This window comes from Onychomys torridus, chromosome 3, assembly GCF_903995425.1.
Source record: "Onychomys torridus chromosome 3, mOncTor1.1, whole genome shotgun sequence".
In the NCBI taxonomy this organism is placed as follows: Eukaryota; Metazoa; Chordata; class Mammalia; order Rodentia; family Cricetidae; genus Onychomys; species Onychomys torridus.
In genome coordinates this window covers 109,155,293-109,172,469 of record NC_050445.1, presented here as the reverse complement: position 1 = coordinate 109,172,469, position 17,177 = coordinate 109,155,293, and the positions used below count along the sequence as shown (strand labels likewise).

The 17,177-nt window shown below is 45.4% G+C and overlaps 1 long non-coding RNA gene across 1 annotated transcript in view; it reads right to left on the bottom strand.

Moving 5' to 3' along the window:
• Nucleotides 1-17,177, bottom strand: part of LOC118580483 — a 95,984-nt gene that overhangs the window by 39,346 nt on the left and 39,461 nt on the right. Inside the window, exon 2 of the long non-coding RNA XR_004944536.1 lies at nucleotides 4,315-4,385. This is a non-coding gene — a long non-coding RNA (uncharacterized LOC118580483). The remainder of the gene's footprint in view (nucleotides 1-4,314; nucleotides 4,386-17,177) is intronic.

Genomic DNA, 17,177 nt, shown 5'->3' with positions numbered 1-17,177 from the left:
TTTCCTTATCTCCTTCTACCTGATTTGAAAAGTCCTGTCCTCCCACATTTCCATATTCCCACTGTCACTCTAGGACTTAAAGTTTCAAGACTGTTATTTCCTGTCCCCAAACTGTTTCTTCCTTGGTGCTGCTTGCCAGCACTGTCCCAGCTGCAAGTGCTTCAAACATGGGAACAGAAGCCCAACACAGTACCTTATGCCATTCCTCCAAACCCTCGGCCCATTCTGACTGCACATTAATCCCATTCCATTCTCCTGGATCTTCACAAGGTTATTTTTGTACACTATGAATATGGATTATTTTCACTGGCTTTATTGAGAGCTGATAACCTACAGCTAGGCAGGATTTTGGGGGACAGAGGATGTTGGGAGGAGGGTGGGCAGAGTCAGGAGAGTCTCGGAAGTCTTGAGAAGATGCAGAGGAAACAGATGAACATGGTGCACTGAGATAAGGTACCAAGCCACGTGGCAGAATATAAATAAAAATATGGTTTAATGTAAGTTGTAAGAGCTAGCTAATAACAAGCCTAAGTTATTGGCCAAGCATTCATAATTAATAAGTCTCTGTGTGGTTATTTGAGGATCCAGCTGACAGGACAGAGCAGTGGTCTTGAAGAAAAACTCTCCCTCAAATGGCACCCAATGTGGGGCAACATATAGCCACATAAACCCAAGAAAGCTTAGAAAAGATTCCAAACACACAAAACAGATTCAAATGTGGCTTCTTGGTAAATACCTTATCTTGGGTAGGCTCAGGGCTAGTGGCAAATGGAGCAGCTCTTTTAAGAGGCCCTGCTACTGAAAACTTAAATGGGATTCATGAGCAGCTGCCGCCAACAGTGTGCTACTTGGTGGCAACATGAATCCAAAACCTTCCCAGAGTCAGGGCAGGCAACACGGCTCCCCGGTACCTCTGCCATGAGCTAGACTCCCAGGGAACTGAGTGGGGAGGAGCCAGCTGCCAGCATGCCATGAGCTAAGTTGCATAGCAGTTTAAGTTTTGCTCATATAGACAAAAAAGATTACAGATACAGAGTAAAGACAGATCCAGACAAAAGAAACCTCTAAACCGGTTATAGTGCATTTAAAAGTATATATAGGCTAGAGAGAGAAAGGATAAAGGATCTCTCTCTGTCTCTCTAAGTCTCTCTCTCTCTCTCTCTATATATATATATATATATATATAGAGAGAGAGAGAGACATAGAATAAAAAAGTTTAAAAATGATAAAGTCCTTAAAAAAGGAATAAAGTAAAATAAAAAAAATAATAAGCCACATAAAGATAAGAAATATACAGAGAGCCTGGATCCTATATATTATTGTGTTGTCTTTGAATTTTTTGAGTGCTGATGAATGAGCAATAGCTGCTAAGAGATATTAGATTATGAAAGCTGCTAGATTAAGCCAACCTATATATTTAAAAAAATATCTTGACTTCAAAATGGAAGTCAAAAGGTATATTGCTTAGGGGAAGAGGTTATGCTTTTATTTCCACAGGAAATGAGAGGCTGTGGATTCATTCCAGGTTGATATGAATCAGATTTGATCGAGGAAAGCTCCCTGAAAACCCTGGCTACAGATACAAAAAAATAAACCTAGAAAAACTACAAAACACATAACATATATTTTATCTGTCTAAAAATAAAACAAAAAATCATCTTTGACTAACTTGTGTACAATACACAATCTATACTTGTATTAATACAAATATATATGTTACCTTCAAAAGTTTATGTATTTTCAGATCAAGGAAGCCAGATACCAATAAAGATGAATGGCCCAGGTGATCTAGCATGTCTCTGTTACAGTCTCCTCAGAGTTCTGCATCTAGAATAGCTTCAAGGCTGCTGGCTGAGATGGTCCACCCTCACAAACTACTCTAGCCAAGACTTAACAATTATCCTACATTTTCTCAGGGTCCCCCAAAGATGCCAGTGCCCCAGACAACAGGAAACTTTATAGAGAAAACAATGCCCAAATTCCCAAAGGAATTTTGAATGTTTGTCATCATTTAAAGGGGTTGGTTACAAGTGGTTATTGGTCATAGTCAAGAAAAAAGCTAAACAAAGGAATTCAATTCAAAGATTTCTTTCTAAAGGAAAAAAAGAGGTATATGATATAAAAATGATGAGATAAAAGGGTAGACTATTGATTTTGCTTTAATCCAAAAAACAAATATTAATGTCAAAATATTTTACATTGGTATGGACTTTGGTTTATTGATACAAATTTAAAGTTAATTTTGTTATACTGCATGTATGTTTCTATTTTTGTTTAGGGTATTATGCTTACGTAGCTCATTTAAACGTAATGTATAATTACAAAATGCAGGTTAATAGTCATCTATAATCAAATTTGTAGTCACATTAGATATGTTTTCAAGGTTAAACAGATACATTTAGATAGATAGATGGTCTTTAAATACTTCAAAGATCTACATAATATGGCACTTAAGGTGTTTAATCACCTAAGGCTTTTTATAACAGTGAGACACATCGCCTGCTTCTGACAGCACCAAATCACTTCAAAAAAGATGATGTTCATCAAAGAACCTCCATACTGTAGTTTACTTTTTTATGGCAAAAGCTAGCTATTTGTGCTTTTGCCCTTGCAAAGCTAGTCTGTTGCCTCAATTGCTGATAGTATACTGTCCAAACTGAACCAGCAGGATGTAAAAAAAAAAAGACTGCCAAATTTTGCAAAGACAAGGTAGAGCAGTCCTTCAAAATTCCCTGCTTCTCAAAAATGTCTTTCAGATATATTAAGCCTGTAGGCCAAAGTCAGATGCCCCATCGCTGCAGAAGAACTTTGGGTGACTGTCCAGGCAGCCAGATGTCCCTGTGGTTAGGTAACATTATATGCTTCTGGGGTCTTTGATGGAGTTAAAGACTAAATAATTAGACTTAAAGTTTTCCTTAGTTATGATAAAAGGTAAATTAGGTATAAAACATAAGACTCATAAAGATAAGATAAATAAGAAAATATTTTCTCTAAATTTGCCAAATATAAATCAACTGGATATTGTAACTGTAATTCTTACTTGATAACTATTTTTGTTATACTATGTTAAAGTTAAAACCCTCTTTTTTAAAATTAGACAAAAAGGGAAAAATGCTGTGGAACAATTTTTTTTGTACATTATGAATATGTATCACTCTCATTGGCTAATAAAGACATGAAGGCCTATAGCTAGGCAGGATTTCGGGGGAAAGAGGACACTGGGAGGAGAAAGGGTGGAGTCATAAGAGTCTTAGGAGTCTTGAGGACGTACAGAGGAAGCAGATGAACTTGTTGCACTGAGATAAGGTACTGAGCCATGTGGCAGAATATAAAAAACAAATATAGTTGTAAGAGGTAGTTAGTAACAAGCCTGAGCTATTGGCCAAGCATTTATAATTAATAATAAGACTGAGTGTGGTTATTTGGGAAACTGGCTGGTGGGACAGAGCTGACCGGTGATCCTGATGAAAAACTCTGCCTACAGTTATTCATAGCATTTTCACAAGTACTCTGCCACCTCACAGCTAATCAAACCTTCTTATGTTGCCAGATCAACCATTTTGTACCATGATGGGCTTTCCTGGTGACTCACCCAATTTTCTGGGAGAGAGACTGCCAAGGAAGCAGAAGGGGTTATAGGAGTTCAATGGAGAATTCTAGTCTCCTGGCACAGAGACCATTTTCACACTTAAATAAGGCTTTCCTTCCCCGAGGATCTGCACCCAAATGATTCAAAAACAAGCTCATAGCTCCCTGCTTCTGATTTCCTGGTTCAGAGTGTTTGTGGACAGCACAGGAGCATGGCAGATAGTGCAGAGCACTGGCCTATGAGCTTTTGACCTCTCTGAGTCCTTTTCATTTGGAAGCACAGCATGGAATGTCCTAAGCATGAGTGGCCTAGGTTAGAAGAACATTGTGTGTTCATCAGGAGCAGGAAGCTCCCACAGGAGATATGCTGAGATAACCCCATCCCTACTCTTCACAAAGTAGAGGACCAGGACGAACCCCCAGGTCCCTTGGAGCCTGTTCACTGCCCCTTACCTAGCTAGATAATAAAGAAGCTGCTGCCCCAGAGAAAGGCAGTGACTGCAGTACACTGTAACATGCCAAGGAGCTGGGAAGAGCTGTGTGCTAAGCTGGGCAATTACTGATGGCCAATGGCTACCTGTAGCCCAGCTGAGGGGCTGAGGAACAGATGGCTGTTTTGTTATTAGAGAAATTTGCCATCAGGCAGGTGGTGGCAGGTTTCAAGCCACACAAGGGGATTTTCACAAATGTAGGCAAGTTTACAAAGAACAATAAGTAGATTCTTACTTTATTGTGCTCTCCGCTTTTGAAGCCGCCTCATGGAATTGCTGGGAAGACAGTTTATATATCTCGGCATTCTACAAAAAGAAAACACAGAAATGGTTACCAAAGATTGCAGTCTCCTTCTGGAAGCTTGTGGGACAAAATTACACTAGAACTGGACAGATGCTAAAATCTTAACTGGTGTCAGTACAGCTTAGGTTCTAGCTCCCACAGCATGCTGACCACTGTGGTGGAAACCCAGAAAAGTGACTTGCTGATTTTTAGTTCAAGGCATGGCAAGCTGCAGGCTACAGGTCAAATCTACTGGCCACTTTCTTTGTAAATAAAGTTTCACTGGCCCATGACCATATACACCCATGTCTCTGACTGCTTGTATGCTATAGGATCAGTGGAATGGCTGTGGTGGAGCCTGCATGGTCTGCAAAGCCTGAAACATTTATTACTGGTAAAGAAAAATGTGCTGACCTTGATCTACTCCAATCCCTATTGGACAAGTGGACCATGGTGCCTAAAGAAGTCAAGTGACAAGCTAAAATAGCAAGGGGGCAGTGCCAGGGCTATCCAGTGTCTTAATTCCTAGGCTCTGCTGCTTCCCATGATGCACTGTGGGAAGTTCTGAAGGCATGTACCTTGTCCTTTCTGAAGTTATCCATTGCACATACACTTACAGGGCCAGGTTGGCAGGGAAAGCCTAGGAGCAAGAACAAGCCAGTTGGGTTTGATCCTGGTGCCACATTGTGGTGATGGGTAAGTTGCTTAACTTGTTAGTCACTCTGGCCACACAGGTCTAGACTAGCACTTCCTTTTTTCTCTAAAGCTCCAGCATCTTCACCTGTTCTCAGAGACTGATACTGACACCCCTTCTAGCCTTAGGACATTGCACTTCAGGTGGGAGTGCTCAGTCCCATGAATGGTTGGATAGACATATAGGGGATGGGGGAAGGGCAAACTTGGGAGCCGAGACAGAGTGAGTCAAGTGGCCCCTGTGCAGAGGTGTAGGGTAAGTGGTCAGGTGTCTTGAGTAGGGTATGAAGCCAATAACAGATGCCTTTGTGTGGTGTGCCAAGGTCAGGCCGTTTGCATAGCTGACTACATTCACGCCTGAGAAGGGACTCTTCCTGTTTCACAGAGGAGTAAACAGTTTCAGGTTCATCAGTCAGTTCTTGCAACAAGTTGATGTGACAGTGAAGGGACTGTGAAGTCTCAGGGCTGTGCTTCCTTGCACATCTGTCAGGCTCAGCCTGGCTCCACCTACCTACCTGCTGAAGAAAAGCCAAGCCAGTCCCTGGATGAACAGGGATAGAGGTCTGGATCAGGGTTGCCAGGAGAGCACACCTTGTGGTATGGAGCCCAACAACATCTAGAGGGAAGGGAACTAAGACAGAGGACTTCCTCTAGGGGACCACAGCATGCAGGTCTGGGCTGCAACCTGGCTCTACTTTGACCTGCTCTCTGACATTCCTACCATCTACACTTTCAGGGAAGGTTGACTGGGGGGTCAGCATGGAAAGGAGACTCTTGCAAGGGAGCTTAGTAACACATAGTCACCGGCAGGGAGGTCCTTCTCCAAGGCATGCCACTAACTCCAGCACACAACAGGCATGAAGTAAATACAGGTCTTCCTACAGCCAGCAGTGGAAGATCTATACTTACGTTATGCCCAGGAAGGTTTGCTGCTTCTCCTCTGGAGTCCTTGCACTCACATCAAGAGAGTCAGCTCTGCTTTAGGATAGTGTAACATTCCCTGATATGGCTATCCTGGCTAAGGCTAAGGGCAGAGGCAATCTGATCAGTATGTGCCTGTTCCTCCAGGAGATATTCTTTTGTGACATCCTTGGGATCACTGGGACTCTGCTAGAGCCTTCTGAGGATATGGCCTGATTCATGGACCCACAGTATGACAGCACTTGGGCATGTGCTGGCCACAGTCTCTGGGTAAACTACTTACTTCCTCCAAGCTTTGTTTTCTTAACTGTAGAGCGACAGAAAACCAGGAACATAGATCTTCCTCAACCCATACAGCACTGTGTAGTTTCTGAAGCCACAAAGAACCTCATACAATGTTCCTTCCATGGAACCTGGTCTTTCTTCCCCATAAGAAATCTGTTTGGTTCAACTAGCTCTGAGTTTCTTTTCTCCTATATGTGTTCACAGGGTCAGGTCACAGGCTTCCAAGCCCAGCCACCTGCTGAGTCCCTCTCAGAGGGAGGACCCAAGGGCTGAGATGGGGCCCATCTACTGTGGGCAGACCCAAGAGGAGCTACTGCTCTGTATGGTAAGCAGGACACATCTGTCCCAGGGGACATGGAGCCAATTATTTGGTCAGTAGGATTTGTCATAGGAAGTGTCCACAGGCCAAGAAGTGATTATGGCCACTCCACTGTAGCTTCCTCTATTTTCCTCAGGATGACTCAGTGAAAATCCCCAGCTGGTCCCATCCTGTCTTTGTAGACCCCTGGCAATGGTCTTTGTAATAACCGCTGGTCAGAAGCACAGGAAGGTCTCCCAGCCACAATGGGGGCACATCATGTCACTACATTTGTTCATGAGCCCCTGGTTCTCCAGCCTTCTTCCTTGAGGACAAGAACCCTGTAGACTACTGGTCTTCATTGTGTGCTTCTTGAGTACTGGCCAACTTGCTCATCCTGAGAACCACTTGGTATTGGGAGTGGGGTCCAAGGCAAGTGGAGCCTGTGCCCTGGCCATGTGGGGGTACTCAGACAACACAATGTCACAATTACAAATGAGCATGAGGCCAGTAGTTTGATGCTCTGTGGGCACCTACCAAAGCAGCCTGCAAATTTGATCAGACTGTCTTCTTGGAAGCTGATAACTGAACTGAAGCAATCCAAAGTATCTTTCTTGCTCCCTCTCATTGCCTCTGGGGGTTCTGACAACGGAGCCCATGACCTAGTTCATGGGAGACCGACACCCTAACTTTAAGGCACTATTTTTGTCTCACCAATATTTTCCAAAAGTGAAAGCAGGGCAGGGGCCATAGTGAGTGGTGAGCTTGCTGAGGTTTGTATCCTAGCCACCCCAGCCCACCTTCCTCTTTATACCCCCTTGGGTGAGTTCATGGTACACTTGTGAGCACCTTGTTGGCAAACAGTTTATGGGCAAGTACTTTATTAAAGAGCATTCTGTGAGGCACACTGTGGGTGAGCACACTGAGAGGGAGCACTTTGTGAGCAAACACACTGAGTGAGCACACTCTGTGAGGGAGCACAGTGTAGGTGAGGGTTCTGTGAGTAAGCGCTCTGCACCTCCCATCATGTCCTCTAGGGCAATAAATTCTATTGTTGTAAACAGTCCTAGGAGAACAAGTGCCTACCTGCAGTTCTATGTGAATGAGCATATCTACAGGGAACATTCTATAAGTCAGGTTCTTGAGTTAAAGAATATATTCATTTCCAACAAACTAAAGGGTGAGCAGATATGAGCCAAGCAAGGAGGGGGTCTCATGAGGAGAGACAGCAATATGCATGGGGTTTCTAAGGACAGTGTGGGTATATGAGGGAAGATGAGTCTGTCAAATGTTCAGAGTGATGGCAGGGAGGAGCCAAGAGGTGCCCTCGGTGAAGTAGCCTCAACTTCAGGCTCAGAGCCTGGGTTTGTTTGTTTCTTTCTTTTGTGTTTTTGAAATAAGGTTTTGCTCTATAGCCCAGGCTAGCCTGGAACTGAATATGTAGGCAAGACTAGATTTGAAGCTGGATCTTCCTATCTCAGCTTACTGAGTGCTGGAATTACAGGCCCGAGCCACTACACCTGGTCAAGCCCTGGCTTTTTAGGTGAGGGAATAGCAGAGAGCCCTATTTTTAAAAGGACAGATGTAGCAGTAGGTGATGGAGTCCTGTCCTCCCAGAGAGCCATCAGCACTAGAGGGTCCTTACCACTGAGGCCCAGGGACTGGGAGTCACAGACACCACAGAAGCTCATGGGCTTCTGGATACTCTCTGATGGGACTGCACTGAGCCCACATCATCAGTCCTTACCATCATGAACTGTTGTTAGTTTTGGAGACTTTTCTTCCCCATAGATTCCTCAGGTTCCCACTTCTGGATTGCATTTTTCCCTGCTCTAGACAGCTGCCCCTCCTCCTGCGCCTGCAGCTGCTTCTTGAGCACATCTGAAGGCAGAAGACCTGATCTCCATTAATTAAATCTGCCATTAAAAATTAAATAACGCGAGTAAGAAGGTGTGAGTATTATCTCTGTGGGTTTCAAAAGTCGCAGTGTTTCTTCAATTACTTCCCAAGCAGTTTTCATATTTCATACCGTCTGATTTCTCCAAGGGCCTGGATTTGCAAGATCAAAAGAGAGTGTGAGGGTGAGAGAAGCAAGGTGGGAAGGCGGGAAGGCGGGAAGGGGAGGACAGCAGTAAAACACATCATGGGCAGGAGACATCTACTTGCTGTCCCCAGGCAGAGCCAGGAGAAGAAGCAGAATGGGAGGATGCAGGGGCACAGAGATCTGTGGCAGGTCTAGCAAGTGCAGGTCAGGGTGAGGCCCATGTGTCCATGTATATAATGATGGGTATAAAGACAAGAGCTTATTCTTCATGTCTAGAAAAGAGCAACTCCTGGGCCAGAGCCCAGCACAGACAACTAGGCCAAAGGCATTCATGAATGACCTACTAAAGGAAGTAAAGCTGGGTATCATAGAGACCCAGCTTGAGAGAGCCCACAGTGTTAGAGAGGACTAAGGTTCCCCCAAGCTGATCAAGCACTATGGAGATACAGAGCAGGGCCATGAATGAGTAACAGAGTGAGGCTACAGGTGCTCAGGACAGGAGCCCTCCTAATGTGTGTCATGGGCAGGACTTCCATGCCACCCCCTCTGCTTCTACTCTGCACAGTGAGAATGATGGTGGAGTAGCCGGCACAGGCTTGGTGGGAATGAGGGGGGCAATACATTATAAAGTACTTATACAAGGCCTGCCATACAGTAGACACTCATAGAATGTTTTAAGAACTTAACAAACGTCCCTCGACTTTATGCATATGAACCAACAAGGCCAGCAGAGTGTCTGGAAGAGTTCTGAGTGCTGAGGAATTAAAGAAGGCTCTTCAGGGGGCATGACCTTCACCACCAAGGGCTTTTAGTCTCTTTTGCTCATAATCTATCCCCAGAGCCAACGGGAAGGCCTGGCATAGGAATTGCTGAATAAATGCAAACCAAGGCCAGAACCACATGAGTGATGCACACGCTAGTTAGGAGGCAGCCACTGGCTGAAGCTCTAGCAAGACAGTCTCCTAAGCTCCAGCTCTGTACTGGGCCTGCACTCAGGGACCTGGCAGACCAAGTTGGGGTAGCACATGGTATGACCAGGGCACAGGATACTAATGGCATGGCTTATGGGGGAAAGTGGGGGGGGATTGAAGCTCAGGGACTTGGAATCCTTCCAAAGTAGTGGGAGTATTTTAGCACATGCTGTGGGAGGATACAAGAAGCAACAGGCACACGTGTGCTGGCCCTAGCAGCAATGCACACAGAACTGGTATCCAATGGAGGTGAGGGGCATGCCCTTTCAGAAAGTTCAGAGGCCCTGCCTGGCCAGGCACTATAGTATGAATAGCCCAGAAGGCCAATTCCTGGAAAGCTCATAATAGTTAATCCTGAGGTAAGAACCTGGCAGATGAAGAAACTGAGGAGGCCCAGAAAGGCAAAGGGACAACCAGGGTAAAAAGACATCAAGCCAAAGAGCAGGGTAGAACAGCCACAGGTTTCTCCAACAGTCCTATACTTACTTCCCTGCTGTGCCTGCTGTGACTCAGGGAGAAAAGTAGTAAATAATGGGAGTACTGATACAACATAGATCTGAAGCAATTACAACCAAGGAAATTTATTTGACGCTAGAGGTGGGGTGGGGTAAGGAGTGTTCCTAGCTACATCAGTATAGGCTCGAAGGGGCCCAGAGCTGCAGGCCAGAGGGAATACCAGAACTTTGAGAGATTGATCATAGGACAGTTCCAGGACAAGGTGCTGCCAGAGTAGCCAACACTGGCTGTCTGGAACCTACCAGCCTAATTGTCAGAAGCTTTTAGAGATGGAAGGAATGCTAAGATGATTAATGTATTTAGAATTTGGAGTCTCTAACATGAAAAGAGTACACCGAGTACACCAGACATTTTTAAATGGTCTAAATCTTTAGCATAATATATCAAGAGTGTGAATGCTAGACATGGAACCACTGCACTACCCAGGAGTACTGAAATTCAATTCTGTTAAGTGGCTGCACAGCTGATCCTAGCCAGAAATACCCACCCTGTATCACTCTGTAGAGAGGAACCCCTTCCTGGCTTGCTTCACTCTACCCTAAAGCCTGCCTCCAGCCCCAGGTATAGGGCATCCATCCCAAGACGGTGTCCCACGTCAAAGCCCACAAGGTTCTATCTTTCACCCTCACACTCTCTATTTCTTACCTTCAGAACCTGTCTGTGGCAACCTAGCCCTCCCGAGGCTAGACTCCATCCTACCTTCAACATAGTTTATAATTCTTGAGGCTCTGGGCTGGTTTCCTTGTCTGTTCTCCCTGTGAGCCACTCAGCCTCATATGTCCCCAAGATCTACATTCCCACTGCCAGAAGATGATTTTGTCTGACTCAGGATGCCATTGGGTACCCCATTCCTGCCATAACACTTTTTTCCAGTGATGGCCGCACCACACCTATATCTCTTAGCCTTAGAGGGATACCTGCCACACATCTGGTGTGCTAATCCCAGTTTCAATATAGAATGGCAGGTACCATCCTTAAGTCTGTTTACTCATGAGTCTAGTGGGCAGTGATTCCCAGTGATCCTTAGAAATGTACTGAAGACACAGCCATGAATGGATCCAAACATGCCTAGCATGCCTAGCTCAACACACCATAGTTCCACCACTTGCTTCTTTTGTACGTTTAGTAAGCATTTAGTGAGTGCTTGCTATTTGCCAAGGCCTGCTCTACAAGCAGTGAACATGGCAGGCAGTGAGGTGATGAAGTCCTTGTTCCACAGAGCTAACAGTCTGGATAGGGAAGAAGTAAACAGATAATTTCTCTCAGTGGCAATGCCACTTAAAAGATCACACAATGCTTAAGGAGCTGTGGTTTTCAATAGCTGTCAGGGAAGGCCTCTCCCTCTGCCTGGTCACTTCAGGCAGACAGCTAACAGACGTGAAGTCAGGGTTTGGGCAGATGCTGAGGGGTGACTGCACTTGGTGAATTCTTGATAGCAAAATGAGCACAGGCAGACTTCCAGGATGAGAAGAATGGATACTGAAGTTCATCCAGCGCTGACCACACATGCAGAGCCTAGTCTAGGGACAACAGAAAGCCACTGGAGGGTGTGCTAAAGGGGAAATGGCACCAGAGATCCCTTCTGGAAGGACCATGCAGCATGTAGCAGCCTAAATGGAGGGCAGTGGAGGAGCCTGTCTATCTGGAGGCTACTGCAGTGACCTTGGTGAGATGGCCAGGTCACTTAGTGGAGGACAAACCATCTCTAACAGCAGTGATGGAGAATGAGGCACAAACCTTAGCTTTGGTCTGTGGAGGTGATCAGCTCAGGACAAGGCTGGCATTTTCGTCAGGGTCTATTTGCTAAATCTTGGCTGAACACAGAAAGCCTATGTCCTTAAGATTGTCTACAATAAATATCCTACTGACTACACCCTGTTTCCTCTTTCTCTGTCCCTTCAACAGTTTCTTTCTAGAGAGCCTCCCCATCTCTCACACTCCATCCCTGGTGTTTTCATTACAGTCCTGCACTAGAGAATGCCACCCTTCCCCCAACTCCTGGAGATTAACTGTCAATTATCACTGCTTCCTGTTCCTGGGGTCCCCATGTCAAACTGCAAGTGAATTCAGATGATGACTTTGCCTCCTGGTCATCTTAACTCCTTTCTTTGCTCCCCACTGTGGTCTTCTCAGTGGACTGTATGCATGCCTTTGATGTCCCCTGTGGCTGCAGCCTCTGCTTCCAGCTCACCATCCAGACAGTGGTAAGAGTGATCTTTACAGACACTCTGGACTGGGAACTTCCAAAGACCCCTAAGATCCCCTCTGCAGACATGGCCTTCTGCTAATGACCTTGGTACTACCCTCAGTCTCTGTGCTTCACTTGCAATGCCTTATTCTCAAAGCCTCCAGGATGTTCTGGACATTCCTTCCTCTGCTAATTCTTCCCTGTCCACCTGGGAAGCTATTACTCTCTTGAGGCCCAGCAGCCTCCCTTCCGCTGAACACACACTATTCTTTCTCTAGTCAGACTTCTCATAGCCTTCTCCATGCTCTGTATTAAGATATGCTTTTCAGTAGCATTTCTCACTGTGCATTGCAACCATCTGCTAATTATCTGTCTCCCCTGGGAACTGCTTGAGCTCCAGGGCAGCTCTGTATCTTTACTGCCAATGTTTGGGCAAGCCCTGGGCCTAACCAATGAATTTTTTTTTATTTATTTGTTTATCTATTGAGACAAGGTCTCTCTTTGTAGCCCTGGATGTCCTGGAATTCATTATGTAGGTCAGGCTGGCCTCAAACTCACAGAGATCTGTCTGCCTTGCCCTCTGAGGTGCTGGGATTAAAGGTGTGTGCTATCACACCAGGCCCAACCAATGTATACTTGAAGAATGTCTGAAAGGCATTTTCAGTTCATTCTGGAATGTTCTGTGCTCATCACCTTTGGCCTATATGATTAGATCTAAGTCCCTCAACCAGCAGGACCATTCTGAAACAATTCTATCATACCCTCTCCTTCCTCTTCCAGGGCATCCCACCCTCACCTTTTCAGGTATCCCTCATTCTTAGGACATTAATCTATGCTCTTATTTCTTAACATACTTGCTGTCTAAACCCCCTATACCCTTTCAGGTATGAACTGCTAATTAGAGCCCCGATGATGTGGTTTAAGTGAGACCCTTCCAGAAGTATTTGCATTTGTGAAGAGGCAGAGGGAGAGGGAAACCACACACACACACACACACACACACACACACACACACACACACACATATCTCTGTAATCTCAACTGTGTCTCCCAGCCTTTCAGCCATTTCTAGGGTTGTGTATGCTTTGCTGGGGTGTAGATGGGGTATAGCTGGGGTGTACTGGGGTGGAAGAGGGATTTACTGTTTTATCCTTGCATACATATACATCATACATAGTAACCAAAAACTTGCAAGGCTGTATTAATTGACGATAACTGAACATTTTCTTTAGTGACTTGCACTGAATACTAAACGTGAGCCACCAGACATTCAGGTGTGAGAGGCTTCATCCAGAAACCCCTTTTTATGTGAGGGCAAGATGTGGATCTGGATGTGAGTAACCTTTTGGAATTTTGGTCTGGAAATGACAGAAGGTGTACCCTGTAGCTCCTTCGGTAGGGCAGATACCATAGAACTGATCAGAACTGAAGGAAAGATGACCAGTTGTGTGTCTGGCTCCTTCCACCAGAGCAGAGCAGCCTGTAACAGATAGGTAAGAGGGTGTTCCCTGACCCTGACCCAGCAAGAGATAGCCCAAGAATTCTTAGAAGGTTTTGTATTTGAGTATGTGAGAATGGGTCTGAAAAGGTGAATTCGGGGTTGTGAGTTTGCTACAGAAAAACTTCCCAGAAGTTCCTGCTAAACAGTCAAGAATGAAAAGGTCAAAGTCCTGTTTGAAGGAATGTAAGAACTAATCTCTGAGATTGCTGCAGTACTGAGAGGTCAGATTCACTTGTCTAGACCTGAGTTTATGGCTGGGGATTGGAGTCCCTGAACTTTCTGAAGCCAGGGGACAGGTATTAGGAAGAATGGCTAGCACAGAGCTTGTACCCTGTGAGAATGGAGCAGCCCTTAACCTGGACATACAAAATCCAAAGCAGATAGGAATGAATTTAAGAGTGTACTTGGAGTAAGCAGGAGTGACAAAGTAATCTACCACTGTAATCACTCCACTGGTGGGGGCGGGGAGGAGGCGGCCATGCAGCAGGGAGCGGTGGTACTCCAACAAACACCAGGCAGCCAGCCATGCTTTGGGACTGCTAGTTAGGTGGGGTTTTGTTTTTGTATTTTTTGACATTTGCAAACATAATTGAATAATGAATATCCAGAGTATGAAAACAAAATGCATAACCTGACACAAAGAGTGTGAGTCTTAATTCTAGCTTTGCTACTGATGGGTGATGTGACCCTCAATAAAATTACATAGGGTCTCAATGCTGTGGCCTACACTGACTCTCTGTAGAAAGAAAGAGCACAAATTCTCAAGGACAAATCCATAGCTGTAAAGTTGGAGGCTGAAATGCCATGGTTAAGGAACAGCTGTAGGCCTTGGGGATCTAGCCTGCTAGTTCAAGCTGAGGTGCACAGAAGGGCTGTGCATTCAGGCCACAGAAGCTGAAGACATTTCAGCTTTTTGTGCTGATCCTAAAGGTTCCATTTGCAGAGGAATTACAGAAGCAAGGCTGGCTGAGACTGCACATTCAGCAATTCCCAGCCTTTTGTGACAGGTCCCTTCTGGGAGACTCCTGAGAAAAGGTCTTATCTCTCTTAGAAGACTTCTGTGAGAAGGATGTGCCCCAGGCAGGCAGCTCTGAGCATGTCCCGCCCCTTTCCTCACTGAAGCAGCCTTTCCACTTAGTTTCTAGCTGGATGGGCTTAGGCAGTGGTGGCCTTGTAGCGTAGAAGGTTGCTGCTGAGCCACTAGGATCTACATGGCCCAAGAGTTCCAACAATGCAGGATCCCTTGGGTCTCACACACACCCACTCTTGACAAGATTGCAGATTCATGCGTATCTGATGCCTGAGATAAGAGGGAAGAAAAAGCAGTCCTCCCAGGGCTCAGTCTTTAGAGCACTGCATTGCTTTAAAAACAAAACAAAACAAAACAAAACAAAACAAAACAAAAACAACAAAAACAACTGAGTCTACTTGGTTGGGTCTTGTTCTTCGGCTTACCTTGGTTCTTATATAACACTATGTTTTCATAACTACAATTTCATGTGCCTGACAGCCCCACAGGGCTCTAAAGGCAGCTGTGCTATGGCCCTCAGCTCAGCCTGTCCAGTGTAGGTCTATGGTTCCCAATCCTGGCTATACTCTGGAATCGCTTGAGTCATGTTCATAAGCTACACCTGAGTTCAGCCCCAGAGGCTGGTTGCTGGTGCAGGCTGGGTCCTGTGGGTACAGGGATGGAAAAACCATTCTCCTTAGGGATGTTAATGTGAAGTCAAGGTGGAGGGTCACAACCCGAGCTGATATCCTTCTAGGTCTTCCACTTACTATTGTTGTGCCTTCAGGCAAGATGCTTAATTGTTCTCCATCTTAGTCTCCCCAACTACCCAATGACAGTGGGAAGAAAACACTTAGCAAGTTTCTTCCCTTCCTCAAAGTAATGCAAGAATCAGGAGACCATAAAGGTGGAGAACATGGTACAACTGGCAATGTAGTTGTCACTAAGCCAGTGTGACAGTGGTCACTGACCCACCTTCATATGAGGTCACAGAGAAGACCTGGAACATACAGTAACTGATGCCACTGAGTCTTCAATAAGCATGCAACCCTTCCTCCTCATGAAAGCCGCTTTCCAGCCACCTCCAAATTCTGCTTGCACTGTTTAGAAAAAGCCTAAGTTCCAGAGAAGAAAATGAGCCTGAGCTAGAGTCTGGAACCTGCTGCTTCCTCTTGCTTGCAGGACATGTTAGGATGTAACATGTCCTTGCAGGCTCATGGGGTGAGTATGTGGTCTCCAACTATGTTAAGAGGTTCTAGAACCCTCAGGACATAGGACCTAGCTAGAGGAAGTAGGCTACTGAGAGTGTGTCCTTCTCCCTTCCTGTCTCTCTTTTCTCCTTGCTTCTTGTTTGCCAAGAAGAGAAAAACAGCCTCCACCACAAGCTGCTGCCACTATAATGTTCTGCTGAAGTGCATGGGGCCAAGTGACCATGGACTGAATCCTCCAGTCAGCTAAAGGAAACAATTACACCCTGACATTTTTTTTTTTTTTTATGCCAGGCATTTTGGTCATACCCACACAACATCCAATATAATGCCTCTTAGAGACTATGAGCTTTCAGGGTGAGTGCACCTGAGTCAATCCATTCCCCATACCTTTTCTTCCTCTCTGACTACTCTTGATATCCTTTGGGGAATCCACATGGGTCTACAGAGGTGAAGGCTGGTGTGAAGTGTCCATGGTCAGGCATCCAGTAGATCCCTGGTCCCAGTATGGTGAGTAGCTGGTGATGGTCCAGCCCAGATAAACTAAACTTAAGATGCCTGCTGGAATTCCAACACAAAGCACAACTTATGAAGTGAACTGTGTGTCCCCCACCCCACTCTGATTATATATAGCATATAACCTTACTAGAAAATAAAGGTCACTACAGATGTAATTAGCTAAATGAGGTCATACTGGAGAAGGGTGATCCAATCTAGCATGTCTAGCATTATTATGAGAAGTAGAGATTTGGACATGAGACACATGCACAGGGAGTTTGTCATGTAAAAACTAGAGCTGCATCTCCTCTACAAGCCAAGAGACTACCAGAGTGGAGAGACAGACCTAGAGCAGACCCTTTCCTAGCACTTTCAGAGGCTTTATGACCTGCCATATCATGACTTGCAGCTTCCAGCCTCAGGAGCTTTGTTTTAGCTTGGGGTCCTTTGTTCTGGGATCCTAGAAAATATAGACACTTTGTGCTGCCATGGCAGATGTCATTTACCACTTAGCTGATGATGCAGCAGTACCTCCTTAGAACCAGAACTGGTTCAAGGACCACAGTGATCTAGGACAGAAAGAGGGTCTCTTTAGGGGCCTGTGGGCTGGAGAAGGGCAGACACGGTAAGCTGGCAAGGAAGGGAGGAGCTTACTGCTGCACTGCAGATGAGAAGGGACCATT